Source organism: Macaca nemestrina, chromosome 9 (genome assembly GCF_043159975.1).
Source record: "Macaca nemestrina isolate mMacNem1 chromosome 9, mMacNem.hap1, whole genome shotgun sequence".
In the NCBI taxonomy this organism is placed as follows: Eukaryota; Metazoa; Chordata; class Mammalia; order Primates; family Cercopithecidae; genus Macaca; species Macaca nemestrina.
Genome location: NC_092133.1, coordinates 113,030,395 through 113,047,875, shown reverse-complemented (window position 1 = coordinate 113,047,875; position 17,481 = coordinate 113,030,395). Strand labels below are relative to the sequence as shown.

Here is a 17,481-nt window from a genome sequence, read left to right as displayed (position 1 = left end):
GTTTCTCCTTGGTCTTAGAATAAGCACTGATCTTTATTAAATATGACCTAAAAAACTCTATAAGGTCTGAACTCTGCCTCCCTTTCCAGTCTAATTTCATACCATATATTCCCTTGGTTCTCTCAGCCCATTCTCCACTTGGCTTGATTCCAATTCTTCCTGCTTGCTTTGCTCCTCCCTACCACAGGGTCTTTGCCCATGCCCTTTCTTTCCTCTGTTTGAAATGCTATTTCTTCCTCCTCTTCTCCTAGTTGACTCTTAATCATCCATCAGATGTCTGCTTAAATGTATCCTCCTTAGGGAAGCCTTCTCTGGCCTCCCAGATGAAGTCAAATACTTTTATTCTTGGTACTCATCATCTTACCCCTTTCTTTCAGGGCAGAGAAAGAGTAAGGAAATTTAGGGAGGAAGGAGGAAAGAAGTATCTTAGCCTAGAAATTAAGACACTAATCATTTAGTTGAAAAAGCAAACACAGGCACAAGGGGAAGAATTACTTAGGTAACAATAGGCTATATGAAGAGAGTTAGGTGGGTAATCACAGGTTGTAAAAGGAAAGAAAAAACTAAACAGCAAATCTGCTGGAATCAGAACAAGGACTTCTCTTGTATCTCCAACCTCATGGTTTTTATTAAAATGAGTTAGGGAACAGAATGTTCCCACCGGAACTATATGTTCAGTATACAGGTGATGATTCATCCAGTCTTAGCATATTAAGCCATAGACAAATCCAATCCAAATGACTAAAATGACAAAAAAAATGTAATTTTAATAGGTTAATTTCAACAATGTCTTAAACACCTTTTAAACTGATATTCTGCATTATTGCTTCACATTTTATGTTTGCATATAAACTAAAAATCAAAATTGATTTTAATGGAATACCACTTAGTAATCAAAATGAACAAGTTATTAATAAACACAAGTTGGATGAATCTCAAGGAAATATTAATCTCAAGAGATAATCTCAAGAGAATGAAAAAGTTAAATTAAAAAAAGTTAAATCTAAGGATCTATTTAAATAACATCATTAAAATGGAAAAATTATGGAAGTAGGGGACAGATTAGTGGTTGCCAGGGGTTGGGGACAGGGGTGGGAAGTGGGAAGGTAGATGAGTGTGATTATAAAAGGTCAACATTAGGAATCTTTGTGATGGATATGTTCATCTTGACTGTAGTAGATACAAGAAGCTACATGTGATAAAAATTAGAAATAAATAAATATACACACAAATGAGTTCAAGAAAAACTAGGAAAATCCGAGTAAGATCTAGAATGCATCAGTGTTAATATCCTGGATGTTACCACTGGGGGGATTGTGTAAGCAGTGCATGGAACATATGTTATCTTTTGTAACTGCATGCAAATTTACAATTACCCTAAACTTAAAAGTGTCATTAAAAAACAGCTTTAAAGTGGTTTCACAATATTTCTCAAAGACATTGGATTATACATACTTGACTACAGAATTCCAATTTTTTAAAAGCAGGTTTCCTCCAGTTTCTCCATGTTCTACCTTTGTTGCTGTCAGCCCATGAATAAAGGGAGATTTAAGTAGACAGAAGAAATATCTTGAGGTTGTAACGAACACAATAAAAAAAATCAATATTTTTAAAAAGTAGATCTTAAAATGTACTTGAAAGTTTGAGATCATAATGACATAAACAACTATTTATGACCTAAGAAAAACTACCTACTTTGGTACTTTGAAGTATTAAAAAAAAATCACACAGAATTAAATTACAAAGCTCAAAACTTGTTTATGCAGCTGGTCTTTTTTAAAATCAAGGAACTTTAAACCTAAAATTCTAATAGGCTTACTGGTGACACCCCAATCCTTTGAAAAATAAATGAAATATCATAAATCATTTGACAGTTTTTAAGCTTAGATTTTTATCATCAGTCAGACTCTTTAAAAATAAAAAAGCAATATGAAAGGATAGGATCTTGCTTTGTGCCCTATAAAGTTTAAGATAGAAAATAAATCATACTATTAAATGTCATTTAGAACCTTAACTTCAATACTTAGGATGAAATTGGCATAATATTCATGGTCATTCCTATGAGAATTCATGCAAGTCGAGTAGCTTTTCTTACAAAATTGCAGAACTCTGGCACTTCCTGTGATAAATGAAGCAATAAGGCTTTGGAATTGCAATTGTGTATATTTAAGTACTTCATATAAGCAACCAGACTGTCATCTTGCTGGATATCTAGCACTATGAATTTATTATTTGTTATCCAAAGGAATGTTTGAATACTTATAAAGAGTAAAGGGTTGGGGTAAGCCCTTAAAATTTAAAGCTACAAATGTAGGAACTATATTGCAGCCACACTGTCCAACCTTCATTTTCTTGGCAAGTTAATTTAATGAAAAATATTCACAGATTTTTCAGGAAATGTAGAGATGAAAAAATCTATAAATATCTTGAAAATGTTTAGGATTCAACATAACTGTTAAGATCTAGATATTAGCTACAGCATTCTGAGAATTTTTATGACAGTCAAGTTGCAAGAAAATATATTATGGGAGACATTCTCCATGACCTGGTTTTAAGGTAAATTCATTGATGGGTCAATAATGGTTCAACTCATAAAGTGTGCTTTGAGAAGTCAGCTGAACCAGCATTAGGGGAAGGAGGTCAAAGCCGGGCCCTCTCGGTTATCTGGCCCATCCTATTTTAAAAGAATTCTATTGAAGGAGATTCATTCCAAAGGCTAAAAAAATTACTTCTGTATTTTCTGATGGTTTCATTTACCCATCACATAAGTGAAAATTCATAATTTTCTTCCCTTCTTGAAGCAATAATGGCAGAACTTCTGAGAAACAGTCTCAGAAGATTTATCCTGTACCAATATAAATCTCAATCATTTTAGATTTCAGTTTTTCTAATTCACTTTTAAGATACAGCCACCAAAACTGTGGCCTCCAAATAAGGCCACTAATGTCACATCCATATCAAGCTGTACACTTGAATGACTGAATTAGTGACAGCGGAAAGCCTACTTCTCATATTTTGCATATTATTGCTAATGAAGTATCCTTAAAGATTATTTAAGTGTATCTCTAATTTCTCAAGAAATTAAAATTAAATACTGAATACACACCAAATAGTATTTTCAACATACGTGCAAGTTATAAAGAAGAGTAAAATGAACACTTGTTTTTCCACTAGCCAGTTTAGAGAACACATTACTTATAACTTTGAAGTCCCCTTTATGGCCTTTCCCATTCCAATTCCAATCCTTTTTCCCATGCATTCTCTCCAGCTATCTTTTGTTGTTGTTGTTTTTGCTTTCCTTTATGGTGTTACCATATGTATCCCTCATCAATATCTTGCTTAATTTTGCAAGATTTTGGATGGAATTATATTGGTTGGAATCATATTGGAAGTATTCTTAAGTTTCTTGGTTTTATTCTGTCCATGAGACTTATCCATGATGATATGCTTGAATGTAGCACAATTTTTGTCTTCTCTTATTGATGATATCTGAGTTGTTTCCAGTTTTCTGGAACATATTATGTATTTCTCTGTGTAGATTACCAAGAGTTTCTATGACTCAGAGTGGAGTTGCTTGGTTGATATACGCACAACTTATTAGTTAATGCAAATTAACTAATGTATTATTATTAGTTAATGCAAATGTATTATATGGTTGATTCAATTTATACAACCACTAGCAGGGCAAGATAAGTTCAAGATGCTCCAACATTTTTGCCAATCTAATGGACATAAAAAAGTACTTCCTTGTGATTTTTTAAAGCTGTTTTTTCTTTCTTGGGGCAAAATTTACATAAAATGAAATGCACCAATCTTAAGTGTACCATTCCATAAGTTTTTTACAAATGCATATACCTTGATTCCCAAATCATTACCACTACGCCAAGTTAGTTCCTTTAAAATCCTTCCCAGTCAGTTCCTGCCCCATCCCCTAGAAGAAACAACTTTTCTCATCCTTTTCCCTCACAGATAATTTGTCAGTGTGTCATGTTATGAATAACCACAGTCTGTTTATCCATTCTCTTACTGATGGAAACCTGGGCTATTCCAGTTTCTGGCTAGTATGAATGAAGCTATATTATGTACGCATATTATGTATGTATTTCTCATAAAAATATTTTTGGTGGATTTTTATTTTCATTTCTCTTAGACAAATATCTAGGAGAACTGCTGAATCATTGGGTAAATGTATATTTAACTCTGTAAGAAACTCCCAGATCTTTTTCCTAAAGTGGCTGTACCATTTAACCCTCTTACCTAATGTATAAGAATGCCAGTTGCTCTAGATCCTATCTAATTTTAGACAGTATGGTGGTTTTCTCATTCTCATTTTAACCTGCATTTCCCAGATGACAAATGACATTCATCACATGCTTACTGACCATTTTAATATCTTCCGTTGTGCAGTGTCTGTGTTACAAAGTTTCTTTTAAAATCATTTGTTCCCTATTCCTCCTTTTTAGTTTCTGGTTGTTCGGTTTTTTGTTATGGAGCCGTATAAATTAGCTATATATTCCTTTGACAAATACACATTTTGCAAATACTTTTCTCAGTCTGTGGCTTGTTGTTTTCTCAGTGGTATCTTTTGATAAATATAAGTTTGTTTTTTTTCAATGAAGTCTATTCTTTAAAGCTTTTCTCTTACAGTGATTGCTTCTACATCCTCGGAAATCTTTGCCTACCCCCAGTCATAAAGATATTCTCTGATGTTTTCTTAAATTCTTACGGCTTTAGCTTTTATATTTAGTAGTATGATTCATCTCAAATAGATTTATATGCATGATGCAAGAGAGAAATTGAGATTTATATTTTTGCTTGTGGATATCTAGTTGACCCAGCACCATTTACTGCAAAACTTTCCTTTCCCTACTTGGTTGCTTTGGATTTGTTTGAAATCAGAGGCCTATATAAGTGGGTCTATGACCTCTGTTCAATTCCATTAATTTATTAGTTGATCCTTATGGCAATACCATGCCATCTTGATTATTGCAGCTTTATAGTTACGGTACAAAGTCAAGTCTTCCAGCTATGTTTTCAAGATTTGTCAGATTTTCTCAGTCTTTTACATTTCCATGTAACTTTTAGAATTAGCTTGCCAATTTTACAAAAAGGTCCGTGGATTTATGCTAGGGATTATGTTGAATCTACAGATCAATTTTGAGGGAAATGTCATTTAATTGAGTCTTCCAATCATATGGCATCTCTCTTCATTTATTTATATCTTTAATTTTTCTCAGTATAGTTTTGTTGTTCTTATAGATTTTGCATGCCTTTTGTTGAAATTATTCCTAAATGTTCTACTTTTATTAGAAATAGGAAATAGGTTCTACTAATGATCATCTCAATTCAAAAATACTCATTTCTCACGGTGCCTCCATCACATTTTCACTCCTTGGAAACATTAAAACATCAAAATCGTGAGAAAGTTTGTTTAATATTAAATAGTATATACTATATCCTGTATGGTAAACAAGAATTTCTAAAAATGAATGGAGATTCTACAAGTTGGCAGTAAAATAAAGGAATGGATTAAAGTCTAACAATACACATGCTGGAAATCGGGCTGGGGAATTTTTATAATCCACACTCATTTCAAGTAGATTATCTGACAGGGAAGAAGGATGTCAGACATACCACTAACTCAGTCTACAGATGCACTGATCTTTTAGGAAAGGGACTTTTGTTACCTAACTAGTCCAAAGCTTTTTTGACATCTGGCCCACACAGTGATGAGCACAGGTTTCAAGGAGAGGAGAAGAGCAGGAAATATTTAGCTTTGATTTTGAGCAGATATAGTTTAAGCTCTCAAATAAAATTTAAGCTCTTTGTCTTCTGCTGAAGACAGAACTGTATCCAGAGACTCTGAGGATTCCCATTTGGCCTTCTTTCATTTGCAACTTGTTATAATAGTAGTTTCACATTGTTCACTTTACTGTGGCTCCTTTTCTTCCTTCTATGCTTTTTCCTGGAACTACTAATTTTATTTTCCGTATCTTCACTATCTAATTCTTCAGACCTCTGTATGTGCAAGGATCTGAGAATTAATCAAATTTCCCATTATTACCACTGAGATCCTAAAAGACATTCCCATCATCTTTGGCCTTCCTGGCTTCTCCTTTTGCTTCCCCTTTAAAGTCTTTTCTCCATATGCTTTGTCTTAACTTTTTTCCTCTACTCTTCTTTGTCAAGTTTTTCCACTTCCTGAAGCCTTTCTTTTGATTTTTCAAGGTTTATACCGCTACAATCCTCTTCCTTAGTATCCTTTAAGATGCATTTCTGCATCGTTGGCCACCGCTGAACCTACTTCCCTTCGTCAGTAAGAATTACTTTCTTATTCACTTAAAATTTCTCATTTCTTTTGCATGTGATTTTGGTCACTTTTTTCTTGTCACTGGATTTAGCCAATTTTTTTAGTTTTATATTTATTTATTTATTTATTTTGAGACAGAGTCTCGCTCTGTTGCTCAGGCTGGAGTGCACTGGCGAGATCTCGGGTCACCACAACCTCCGCCTCCTAGGTTCAAGCTATTCTCCTGCCTCAGCCTCTGGAGTAGCTAGTGCTACAGGTGCATGCCACCATGCCCGACTAATTTTTGTTTTAGTAGAGACGGGGTTTCATTTTGTTGGCCAGGCTGTTCTCGAACTCCTGACCTCGTGATCCACCCACCTCAGCCTCCCAAAATGCTGGGATTAAAGGCGTGAGCCACCACGCCTAGCCGACAATTTTTTATTTTACAATGTATTCTCTTCAAGGTCCAACCAACCCAAGCATACAGTACTATTTCTCCTTAAAGAAATCAGCATCTGGGCCACCTTCAGCCTCCTCATCTGTGTTCATGAACTTCATAGAAATGTCCTTGGTTTTCTATGCCTTATCAGTATTAGGGGCAGACTGAGTGTTGAGGTTCCTCTGTTTTCACCACTTTCTCTTTCATTTTCTGTCTCATCTGTCTCTTTCCTTCTCCTCCTCTCCCTCTTCATTACTAACACCACTGGCCAGCGTGTACTCTTCTCTCTCCTGCTTCTGGTCTCTTTCCATCTGACTGAACGATGAACAACATATTGTTATTGAAATAGGCTCTAAATTCTTCCATGTAATCATTGGTGAGAGATAAGAGCTGTATTCTCATTAACAACTCTTTGGTCAGTTGTTTCTGTATTTTCTGCAGAGACCTTATCCAAAGTGTCATAGCAAGACAAAGAGACACAGCATATTCAGGTAGAGGTAACTTGTTCAAATCAAATACTTCAAATCAAATACTCAAATCAAATCAGATACACTAACGTACATAGGAAATTAAACACCTTTGAGGTCTTCCTTTTAATGGTTGATCTTGGGCTAAAAAGGACTCTAGTATTTTCTGGACGTCCCTAATTTTTCTGGATTGATTTTTCCTTCTTTCATACGTACTCTCTTCTTGAGAGGTAGCTACACCATCCTTTTCTTCTTCTGAGAGAAGTAAAATTAATACAACTTCACCATCCTCATTTTACTTGGCAGTTCGATCTGCTCTGGGAATATGAGTTGGCATCCTCTGGGCAATCGAACTAAAGAACCCAATTCATGACCTGGGTATCCTGCACCCTGGCTGCAGGATCAGTAATAAAGAGCACTGCAGCTCTGTTATAGACCAACTTATTACAGACTTCATTTTTCTCATCTGCTGCTGTCAACCACAGAGGTCAAGAAAAGAAATAGCAGAGTGTAGCCAGTAGAAAACTTGGCTTAGGTACTGCAACTCTTTACCACTGAAGAAAAACATAATACTCTTTTTCAGATGGTTTCTCAAAAAGGAATATATGACATATTTTACTACAGTTCACAAACTATGTCGTTTTGTTCCAAAGTGGCAGGGGTGTTATATTTCACTTTTGTCACCAACCCAAATATATTCAGGGTTTTTCTAACTCAAGCATATAAGATCTTTTACAGATTTAACTTGTTTTACCTAGAATGAGGCAAAGTTAATGTTTCTTGGGAAGATTTTTGGTAACAGCATTCATGGTATCAACCAAACACCATGCCCAAGATTCTATTTACTTCATCAATGAATTAACCTTTGGAGATGGGTATCATGATAACTTATTGCTTTATCTTTGTGCTGAAGAAGTTGAACCTGTATACAAACAAGTGTATTTATGTGGTTAATCAGCAGCTTCAAGTACATCTTTACCTTTCAACGTCTGGTAAAAAAGGTCTGTCCTCCCGTGTTGCCTCAATAAAGGCTCAAATAAATCATTTTTATATTATTTTAAATTTAAACCTATTTGTCTATTGACTTATAGTTGAAGGACTATTTGGACAGATATAAAAATCCGTAAGTTACCTATTCTTTTCTTAAAAGTCTTTTAAGTATGGCCTATTTTCTTGCACTGAATGAAATCTGAGGCCAACATAATTTTCTCATTTATAAATATCTTGACCTATTTTTCTGGTTCCCTCCCAAAATTTTATCTCTGAGGTCCAGCAACTTTACTAGACCCAGGCACACAGTGAGTGTCCTTTCAATGTTTAGATTCAAGTTGTCACTTACTTCAGAAAACTTTATGCTCTAAACACTGGTTTCCTTTCATTAAGTTTGGACTTTTCATTGGGTCTACGATTATGCATATAATGGATCTACTCAGCCTGTCATCTATACCCACGGTCTTGAAACTGAGGAACATCTGAGGCTGCTCTAACTTAAGAGAGATGCTTAAGAGAGATGCAGACCTAGATAGTTTTAAGGCAATCTATTTCCAGGTCCTCAACTCTCATTTTTTCCTAATACCGATCTTTCTGAGAGTGCACTGGCAGCTAAGGCGTCACGCAGCCTCTCTTCTCACTTCACAAAAGAAATGCATACCTCTTGGGATGCAAAGACCTCCAGGGTTCCAAAAACGGGAAAAAATTTTAACAATGCTATCTATGAAACCTCCTTTAATCAAAGCACTACAGTAAGGCCTTGTTCTTTCCATGTCTCATACAGATGTTTATTAAAAAATGGAGTACTTGGCCCATATTATGATGATAAATTGAGTGTATTGTAGAATGAAGCAGTTCCACAATACATAGTGACGACATTTTACTTATAGGGATTACCTCTTCCATACTCTTATTAGTGTTAAAGACGTATCTCTCTGGAGGCTTTAGTGAGCCCAAAGCAAAGAAACACTGAAGGCAGCAGCACCTTACTGTATCCAGGCAACACATGGTAAGGCTCTGTGCCTTATCTACTTAATCTATATTAGAATTAGAATTCAGCCATGTGATGGTTGTCATGGAGGCATATATTAACATATTTATTTGAGATGAAAAATCAAGTGGGACTTTTACTGACAGAAGGATGTCTGATTTAAAGATAAGTTTGAAAATAAATACCAGCTTTGTCAATTAGATTAAATGGCAACCATTTTCCCTAAATTGAGTGATCTACATTTATAGCTGCAAGGTTTTGATAAAAATATATTTGAGGCATAAATTAAGAAAAACCACTGTCAGCCAGGAGCAGTGGCTCATGCCTGTAATCCCAGCACTTCGGGAGGCCGAGGCGGGTGGATCACCTGAGGTCAGGAGTTTGAGACCAGCCTGGCCAACATGGTGAAACCCCTTCTCTAGTAAAATACAAAAAATGTAAAAATGTAAGAAACACAAAAAATGAGCCAGGTATGGTGGCGGATGACTATAATCCTAGCTACTTGGGAGTCTGAGGCAGGAGGATCACTTGAACCAGAGAGGTGGAGGTTGCAGTGTGCCGAGATTGCACCACTGCAATCCAGCCTGGGCAACAAGAGAGAAACTTTGTCTCAAAAAAAAGAAAAAAAGAAAAACCACTGCCTAAAAATTGTACATTGCCAAGTATACAAAGGAATTAATAATTTTAAACAATCCTTTCTAAGTATGTTAAGTTAAACAGGGTGCCCCTAAGTAAAAGAATAGTAAGTGTAACGGTCATTTGATAAGTCTCAGTTAAGCCTTTTTGATAAATTTTCCCAAACTGAGAAAGTGACAGCACATCCCTCTCCAAGTTAAGTGATTTCCAGTCCTTTGCTTTCTACAAATGATAGTGTAATTGAGTTGTCAGTAGAAACATCGTTAAATAATCTGTAGATCACATTATGATTTCTGGCATGTAACTCAGCAGGATGAGCAAAGTTAATAAGTGATGCAGTGTTTCTGTCATATTGTAAACACTGACATTTTAAAGCTGAGGTGTTATGTCACTCTTTTAAATGTATATTTGACTTTGCTCACCTCTCTCATGTCTAATTTCCATGACCTCACTGTTTTTCCTGTATCATCTTTTTCTCCTGTACTCCTTCTAATGTTGTTTTCATTTGACAGTTTCATTTTCTTCTTCAAGTTCTTTCCTGAGTTCTGCTTCTAAATGCATAATTTTAGATTTTATAATTAAACTATAATTACTAACATAACATTTTAACTTTTTCCATTTTGTGTATGATTAGGTAAGAATCCACTTTCCATCTTTTTCATATGGACACTCTATTGCCTCAGCACCATACACTGAAAGCTATATGCAGCCTTTCCCCCACTGATATTCAATACCTGTTTTGTCATAAATCATGCTTCCACATATAGGTGGATCTGTTTGTAAATTTTCTATTCTTTTCATCTGCCAATCTATATCCTTACACCATATGCTGGATTAACTACTATAGTTTTATATTGTCATTATATAAAGGCAGCAAAAGCACTTCCTTGATAGGAGGAAAAACACCTTCTTTAGGAATATGTATGTGATTCTGGGATGATTGCTCTTCCATGTAAGTTCAGAATTATAATGTCAAGTATCATCCAAATAATAATATTAATAGTAATCACACAATCTCAAAATCTGTTAGGGATTTGATTCTATGTGCAATGAGAGAGAATTAACATCTTTGCAACATTAAATCTCCTAATCCATTAATGTCTTTCAATAAAAGTTTGTAACTTCTCAATAAAGGACTTAGACATTACTTGTTCGATTTCTTCAAAAGTTATTTGAAGTATGTTGCTATGTAAATTATATCTTTTAAAAATTACATTTCTGTAGTAACTTCACTGTGGAAAAATCTTGCAGATACCATCTTTTTTTTTTTTTTTTTTTTTTTTTTTTTTTTTTGAGACAGAGTCTTGCTCTGTCGCCCAGGCTGGAGTGCAGTGGCGCGATCTCGGCTCACTGCAAGCTCCACCTCCCGGGTTCACTCCATTCTCCTGCCTCAGCCTCCCGAGTAGCTGGGACTACAGGCACCCGCCACTGCGCCCGGCTAATTTTTTGTATTTTTAGTAGAGACGGGGTTTCACCGTGGTCTCGATCTCCTGACCTTGTGATCCGCCCGCCTCGGCCTCCCAAAGTGCTGGGATTACAGGCGTGAGCCACTGCGCCCGGCCGCAGATACCATCTTAACCAAGTGATCAAGGTTAGCATGACCAGTAACCAGTCATATTGTTACTGAAACACCAGAAGTTTGGTCTAGGTCCTGCTGCTGCACTGTACAGCCAGTCAATGACTGAGACGATGAGAGATGCCAAGGAAGAAAGCTTTAATCAGGTGCTACAGCCAAGGAGATGGGAGCTCAGTCTCAAATCCATCTCCCTGAGGGACTAAAACTAAGGGCTTACATACCAGGGAAGAAATGTAATAATGTGTGAGAAAATAGGAACTCTGGAGGGGCAAGGAAGCAATCATGATGAATGAGGGGTCCAGCATCTCCGTGTTTGGATGTGGTGATCTGGTGAGTTTCAGTTCTTTGATACTTATTTTGAGAGGTCTGAAGTTCATTTCCTGAGAAAGGAACTCAGATAAATTAAATATGTTTCCAGCTTTAAGACCAGAAGGGTCGATTTCTGTTTATCCAAAAAACTATCTATGGGCCAACTGGGTGGGTTTCAATATTGATAACATTTACTGCCTGATATGATGTGAGATAATAATGAGAAAACACCAAACTCAAATTGATATCCTTTCTACAAAAGACCTGACCACTATTCTTCAAAAGTATCAAATCCCTGAAAGACAAGAAGAGATCAAGAAACTGCCTTAAATTGGTTAAGAGACAAGGCTACCAAATGCAATGTGGTATCCTGGGTTAGATCCTGCAACGAAAAGAGAGTATCGGTAGTAAAACTGGAAAAATCAAAATAAAAGTTGTAGTTTAGTTAACATCAGTATATAAATGTTAATTTCTTAGTTTTCATAAATATACTACAGCTATGTAGGATGTTAATTATTTCAAAATAAAGTGGTTTTTAATTTTCTGTTTTGTTGTTGCTGCTGGTCTATAGAAATACAACTGGCTTTCCTATGTTGACTTTACATTTTAAAACTTTGCTAAACTCTCTAATTTTAAGAATTTAACTGTCGAGTTCTAGGATCTTTCTATACAGACAATTAAGTCATTTTAATAATGACAGTGTTTTTCTCCTTTTCCATTCCTACATCTTTTCTTGTAGTTGTCCCCCACCCATCACCCCCAACCCTGACTTACTCTGCTGGCTAGGATCTCTGACACAATATTGAACAGAAATGGTGATACCGGGCAGCTTTGTCTTTTAAGAGTCAGATTATATCTGTTGATATCCAGAACTAATTTTAATTTCACAGAATAATCTAGGGAAGATTACTTGCTTTTGCTTTGAACATTTCTACCACAGAGATAACAATACTGTTTTTAAAGTTTCAAATACTGAAAATGTTTATCCAGAAAGGATAAAAGAATGTATAATACAAAGACTAAGAAATAACATGAAGACAAAAAAGGGATGCAATATAGTATTATTTTATTAAAACAAAATAAAAGTTATCGTATTAACCTGTCCAAACTTTGCTATCCCCTTTACAGTGTGGGAGCTGTCACTGGGAATTGGTTGCCAGTCAAATTTTACCCTTTCCAAGCCTTTCCAACCTTGTATCAGATGTGGCCTTGTGAGTAGCTCTCCCCAAAAGAATGTCAGTGAGAATGACTGAATGCCAACTTCCAGGTTAAGGTCCCTCAGAAGCAGGCAAGGTATGTTCATGCTCTCTTTCCCAGCTGCTAGAGGACTCCAAGGCCCACATTATGGAAGGTCACCAAATAATCAAGAATGATTTTAATGCACTGCTTCATTAGCAATAAATGCACTTTTAACTGGATTTAAGCTATTATACAAGTGGGGTACATTTATCTTAATAGCTGGCTTTTCCTACCACAAAAAGATGGTATTTTTGAGGGAGATGCTGACTTTAAAAAAACTAAAATATATGGTGACTGCTTAGCAGCCAAACAGCAGGAGATGAAGAAACTGAGAAAAAGATAGAAAGGTACTTATGTCACACAGTCATAAAACACTTATTAAAAATACTGCTTGCCAAAACCAATCCTTGGTGATTGAAGAGAAAAAGTGGTTGCCCCCAGAGGTTTAAAGTAGGCAATTAACTAGAAATGGACATCCATCTTGGGCAATGGAAATGTTTGATATCGTATTTTGGGTAGTAGTTACATGGATGTACATAACTGTCAAAACTGGCTGAACTCAACACTTAAGAGTTGTGAGTTTACTGTATGTAAGTTATAGCTCCATTTAAAAAAATGCCTGATACAACTTCAAGAGCAGAACAAGTGTCTACCAAGCCTATGTCTATGGAAAAAAGAGATGAACAATATTAGCATAACAAAGTATGGCCAGGTGCAGTGGCTCACGCCTGTAATCTCAGTACTTTGGGAGGCCAAGGCGAGTGGATCACAAGGTCAGGAGTTTGAGACCAGCCTGGCCAATATGGTGAAACCCCGTCTCTACTAAAAATACAAAAATTATCCGGGCGTGGTGGCGGGTGCCTGTCGTTCCAGCTACTGGGGAGTCTGAGGCAGGAGAATCACTGGAACCAGGAGAGCAGAGGTTGCAGTGAGCTGAGATTATGCCACTGTACTCCAGCCTAAGCGACAGAGTGAGACTCTGTCTCAAAAAAAAAAAAAAAAAAAAGATTAACGCAGTACTACTTGTTGCACTTATCAAAGATTATAAGAAAGAAATGTGCACAGGCAAGCACTGACAGATTTGAGAGCAGAAATGAATGGAAATAGAAAACTCAGAAATTTGGGGGGCTCCCAGGATTAGAGGAGCTGACTGCTTCTGGATTTCATATGGTAAAAAAGAAGACTGAAAAAGACTGAAAAAAACTGGCCCATTATATTTTCTCAGGCAAACAGAGGGACTCAGCCTTGCTGCAAATCAAGTTAAGTAGGTTAATTTTCCACAAAACCCATTTCCGATGGCCATAAAAGACTCCCCAGCAAGTTGAGAGAGAATAAAAATAAGGAAACAAAGAACTATATTAGACTTGGGAATTTTTGGTGTGCTTATTGGCTAGAGTGATCATAACACACGTTGTCTAAACTGGGGTAGTTTTGAGAGTGGAAGAGAACATCATTACGTAATGTGTCAAGACAAGAGATATCAGTTAAGACTGCCCTTGCCAGCCTGGTCCATGCAGTCACTCTAATGTTAGCACATGATAATAACTACAAGATAGGTCAAAAGCCATCTCAGTTTCGGAGGAATGGCATTGCCAAAACCCCCTCAAGTGATACCTATAAGCCTTTGACTCTTTGATCCTTAAAACAATGCTCAAGCTCCCTGAATTTCAAGAACAGAAAGAAGGAAACAAAGGCTATACAGTCTCCACAAAGGGCATGTTCTGTGATGTCTACATATATGTGACCTTGGAGGAAAATGGGCAAGGAAGAACCTTCCAGAAGGCAGAATGAGGTCCTGAGAACAATAAACAAAGAAGTTCCTCCCAGACAGCAGGATCAGAGGCTAATGAAGGAACACTTCCCACCCTAGCTAAAGATTCTTCAACATGCTTCCTGCCATCCATGATTTTTATCACTGTCAGTATTCCTAATCCTAGATGTTCCCTTAGTTTTAGCAGATTAAACGCAAACTTAGAATGTGCTAACTGGCCTAATGCAATAAATTACAGACACTGCACGTAAAGTGATGGTTAAACTAAACCAGAAGGGTCTTTTACAAAGATCACTGAACTGATGGCCAGGAGGCTCTCATTTCATCCAACCTTCACCATTAACTGTGTGATCCTGGATAAATCATGACTTCTCAGGACTTCAGTTCTTTCATTTGTGATAAGAGGATGCCTTCTAGTTCTGTAATTCTAATTTAAAATTCTTGACCTCACTGAGCCAAAAAAAAAAGTACAGAAATTCTCTACAAAATATCCATAATAGACTAGTTGGTCCAGTTTTTATAGCAAAAGCAACTCAGCATAATTCTAAAAATTTATATTGGCAAGAAAAAATTCTGGCACTCTTATTTCTGATTTATCTTTTTTATTCCGGTCTCAGTACAATAAGGAATAAAATGTAACCTTTTTTTCAGCGTGAAAAGACACTTGCTTTCCATTTCATTAAGTTTTAGAAACTAACCCAAAGAGAAGGGAGGGAACTCCACTCACTTCCAAATTTCAATACTTTTATAATATTTACACACCAGAATTTAGAACATCCGAAAAACCAAAATGCAATTTGGAATAGACTTTTAATCTGAAAGTACCATAATAACATTTTATTTGTTACATAGTCAATAACAGTCATTGAATCCTAAAAATATTTTTTCTAGTAATTAAAACCTGAAAAACATGTCTGCTAAATTTCAACTTTTGATGTCTCCTCTAACTTTCAGAAGAAAATAACATTCAGTATTCTGTCTTCTTCATTGATGAAAGAGAAGACAAAAACTAACATTCTACGTTGAAACTTTGTTATTTATCATGATCCAGTGGTATACTTGTTTATAAACATAAATATAAGAGCCAAACATTCAAAGAGAATACGACCCAAACTTTGTCACTTCAAATCACAACATGTTTGGACAAAAAAAAAAAAAAAAAAAAAAAAAAAAAAGCAAACATTCTGTAAACCCTGCTATCAATTTGAGTACTGATATTTAAAAGTCTTATTTGTTTTTCTTCAAAGCACTTTGCATATGACATTTGTTTTTCCTGCTGCTCTAAGATCAGACCTGACTTTCAGTTAACTCTACCCTCCACTGTCACCAAGTCCTGGTCTAGATTCTCTGTAGTTTCAGAGAACAAACCCCTCTTCTCATGGATTTGGGGAACATTGCTGTCCAGTTGGGGTGAGGTAAAGACCTGGGAGTTCAGCTGGTCCTTTTACAGACTTTCAGCTGATCATCTGTTTTTAGCACCATGCCTCCCTTTCAACCTCCTGATATCACTGTCATCTCCTCTGCAGGTGCTTTGGTTTTTCCCTTCTGGTACTAAGTGATGGTATCATATACTTTCTGTTTCAGATTTTATGGTTTAAGGTAACTGATGAAACCTACCTCTGACAAAAAGAGTTGGAATTTTTGTTTCTATTTCCTTTGTTTTATGCTAAGATTTTAATAGAAGAAAGCAGATGGTGGCTGGACGCGGTGGTTTATGCCTGTAATCCCAGCACTTTGGGAGGCCAAGGTGGGCAGATCACAAGGTTGGGAGATCAAGACCATCCTGACCAATATGGTGAAACCCCATCTCTACTAAAAAAAAAAAAAAATTAGCCAGGCATGGTGGCAAGCACCTATAGTCCCAGTTACTCAGGAGGCTGAGGCAGGGAAATCGCTTGAATCCAGGAGGCAGAGGCTGTAATAAGCCACGATCATGCCACTGCACTCCAGCCTGGTGACAGACAGAGACTTAAAAAAAAAAAAAAAAAAAGCAGATAGTTCTTTCTTAAAACCAGAAACTGCAATCTGAATGACTTCATGTACCATTTTTAATGGTTTGAAGTCATGACACTTTTGGTCTGCTAAGCACACATTCCCATTTCTCTTCTGGTTCTTTTGGAGAAAGCCTCTCCTACTCCATGAGACCCTCATGGGGCCTGCACTCACTGGGCTATGCCCCTCTACTGGAGCACTGGGAAAACATACCAAGGCTGGCCCACCAGTATACCCCATTCCCAGGCCACAGTGACACATGAGATCAAAGAGAGTCAATCCACATCTTCTCTGAGGCAGGTAGCTAGACATTTGGTGTGACAGGTTCTCTTTCTGTTGAGATTGCTAAACTAGATGGACAATCATCTTGAGCTGCTAGTGGTCATCTTACTGACCATGCCTGTCTGAAAAATGACAAATAAAGAAACCAGCAGAAGAAAAGGAGTCCAAATGAGATCATCTGAGTTCCTGGCTGAAACCATGCCTGAAGCCAGATGCACCTCCGGAAACCATAGTTACAGAAACAATCAAGTTTCTTTTTTTTCATAAACTAGTTTGAGCTGGCTTTCTTTCCTTTGCAACTGAAGCAGTCCTGATGAACACATCATTGAATCTAAATGTTCCAATCACTAATACTTGAACAACAGAAATAACACTTCTTTGCCCCAAATTAAATACCCTAACTTTTTTTATTCAAATAAAATCGCAAATCAGAAATAAAGTTCGCACATGTGTCCCTTTCACCATTTAGGTCAAATACTTTGACTTTAGTTAAATATTCA

The 17,481-nt window shown here is 36.5% G+C and overlaps 1 protein-coding gene across 26 annotated transcripts in view; it reads right to left on the bottom strand.

The window, feature by feature from the left end:
* LOC105479944 (zinc finger protein 438) overlaps positions 1–17,481 on the bottom strand; it is a 179,878-nt gene that overhangs the window by 67,674 nt on the left and 94,723 nt on the right. Inside the window, exon 1 of one of the 26 annotated variants that reach the window (XM_011738315.3) lies at positions 9,083–10,363. The exons of 24 other annotated variants lie outside the window; for them this stretch is intronic. The gene's annotated coding sequence lies outside the window, so the exon portion shown is untranslated. Of the gene's footprint in view, positions 1–1,455; positions 9,054–9,082; positions 10,364–17,481 lie in introns of those variants that run through there. One more of the 26 variants, XM_011738314.3, reaches the window with a different exon arrangement.